Consider the following 2624-nt stretch of genomic DNA (forward strand, 5'->3'; position numbering starts at 1 on the left):
CCCATGGCCCTCCTACACTTGCCGGAGCCATCAGCTGGGACCAAGGTCGCCGACCCGCAAGACGTGCTTACAGCATCACTGCTAGATTTCTGGTTTAGGTCGTGATCCAGTACTACTATCTTAACATTCGCAGGAAGGAGATGGCCATGGGCAGGGGTGTCTAGCTCCTCCTCCTTGACCAGTTCATCCCGCAGCCACCATCGTCTTCCACGCGACCATGCCAGATTCGTGTCATCATCATCATCATCGCAGGTAGGCAGCGGTGGCTGCGGTGAGGGCACGTGCGGCAGGGAGGGCCATAACCCTGACTTCAGTACGCGATGTTACAGGTGTGTCGATCTCGATCCTCTCCTTCACGTTTTCGTCATGTTCCTGCTGTGCGTGCAGAACAAACAGGGTCATGTCAGATACTAAGATGATCCTTGGTCAAGATATATGAACCAATGTTTCAGTTGTCCCTCTTAACAAACAGGGTCATGTCAGGGTATATAATTCTGAAACCAATAATTCACCTAGCGGTGCCTTCGGCAGACAGCAATACGTGCACATAGGAAACCTGACTTTCCTTGAGAAGGAATGATCTTATAGTAGCGTAGGTAGTCAAAGCTAGCTCGAATCACTAGATTGATTAATGGATTAGCAAGAAACACGTATATGAAAGCTGATTTTATAGCCATTGGCAGGTAAGCTGCCTGTTATTCAAATTTCTTCAAGTCATGATAGTTACAAGCTATGTTTATATTTCTTCAACTCAAGGTGATTACAAGCAAGGAGCTACATGCATTTATATACGCTTATATACCACCTGACTAAGTAGAATTAGGATTTCTATACGCTTCTACTAAAATTGACTATTGTGTGGGCCTTGATTCATGAGGGGTCTACCTTAGAGTATTAATGACTACCCTTTCGAACATGCAACACTCGGGCTATGCTCAATTCTGGTTCTTTGGTCAATTTTAATGTGTTTTTCTCTTCAGAAATTTTATTACATCCAGTTGGGTTCTAACTGGAGTTGCAAATAAATAATTGTGTTCCAGCTTTTAAAAAATGGACTCCACATACCTTGAAGCTTATTTCTTATATAAGCAGCAACCCATTTGATTAAGTTGTCTCTTCCTTGACACCATTTTCTATTGCAGGTTGTTGAATATATACAGTTTTTGGAAGAGAAAAAATGGCTTGTGTTCGGGTGAGGCCCAGATACAACATCCCACATTTTGTTTTCGAAATCATCTCTACTTAACTACAAAGGTAACCAATTGAAGGATGCTGATGTTTTATCTTTGTCACTATAAGCTTTAGAACTTAAACTTCACCGGCATTAGAAAGAAACTTTAGTTATAGTTATATGGGATATGAGGACTGTAGGACTAATGTGATTCGTTTCTGTAGGTTGTGGTTGCAACTTGGATGCAGAGGAAGAGTAATTTGGCTGCTAAGGTATCAAGGTAAGGAAAAAGAAATATTGCCCCAGTGTTTATGATTTGTCTGGTTAGGGTCATAGTGTATTTTAATCCATTATGAATTTCTATAGCTGTGAATTATATATACACATGTACGAAGAAACAATAGATTAAGTTTGTTTCATCCTTTGGGTGTATATTTTGAAGTTCCTGAGTGACAAAGGCTCTTTGAGAAACAGTAAGATTAAGTTTGTTTTTATCACATAATGCAGGATTATTAAACCCAAACAAATCCAAGCGGTATTTGTCATTTGCTATAAAGCCATTAAAAACGCCTCCAGGAGAAATGTCAAAGGCTCTTTGAGAAACTTGTATATTTATCTCTTCTTTACTTGCCTTTAATGACAAACATGATAGTATCCAAATTAATTTCAGGAAGGTACTCCTATAAGAGGAAACTTTTGAGATGTACCATGTCATTTAAATTTAATCCATAATGCAGAGATAAAAACAGTTTTTTCATTCACCACATGGAGATCGCATTAACTAAGCGCCGTGAGGCAAGCCATGATGTTCTTCGAAATATGTGGACAATAAGGTTGCTGAGTGAGCAATTCTTTTTGCTTCTGTGGTGTTCTCAGGGAGGGATATTTCGTGGCCTTGGTGATATATGCAAACCAAATTTTGTATGATTTTTAGAACCCTTTGGAGTGAAAGACAGTAAATGAGGAATGATGTTTAAATAATATTGAGTTTTTCTTTTACTTTTTTCTTGGTTCAGTTTGGAACCAACCTTCTATGTAGCTGAAATTTTATGTATCATATTAGGTCTGTTTTTGCATTGTGAAAAATTGTCTTATTGAACCTTGCCATATCGAGAGTACTTTTTATTTTCTTGTTGTTTGTAAAAACTGACTCTTTTGATGCACATCAGTAGAGCCACAAAACTGATATTCACCGCTTAGGCATATGAACATGTGGATGAATTGTGAAATGATGCTGGCCAACTTGTTACTTATAGGCATTTCATGCCATGCATAGTCCTAATTTATATTCTGCATCAACTTGACAGTGTTCTAAGTTACATTCATATTATTTGCATGACATATAATTATCAATCTATTTAGCTCCTTAAAGATTGTAAAGTGCAGGTGTACAATCAAGGCTTCATTGTTCTTACCCGTAAAAAAGGCTTCATTTTCTGTTTAGAAAAGGCTT

At 38.4% G+C, this 2624-nt stretch overlaps 1 long non-coding RNA gene across 2 annotated transcripts; it reads left to right on the forward strand.

Annotated features, from left to right (window-relative positions):
- Positions 1 to 211: 211 nt before the first annotated feature.
- Positions 212 to 1784, forward strand: LOC141042053 (uncharacterized). Of its 2 annotated transcripts, XR_012203862.1 has the most exons (4): positions 212 to 329; positions 1143 to 1254; positions 1396 to 1451; positions 1679 to 1784. It is a non-coding gene; the product is annotated as an uncharacterized lncRNA (long non-coding RNA). The 2 variants fall into 2 exon arrangements; XR_012203861.1 differs by lacking the exon at positions 1679 to 1784 and having other exon boundaries at positions 213 to 329; positions 1396 to 1628.
- The last annotated feature ends 840 nt before the right edge of the window (positions 1785 to 2624 follow it).

This window comes from Aegilops tauschii, chromosome 2 (assembly GCF_002575655.3).
Source record: "Aegilops tauschii subsp. strangulata cultivar AL8/78 chromosome 2, Aet v6.0, whole genome shotgun sequence".
In the NCBI taxonomy this organism is placed as follows: domain Eukaryota; kingdom Viridiplantae; phylum Streptophyta; class Magnoliopsida; order Poales; family Poaceae; genus Aegilops; species Aegilops tauschii.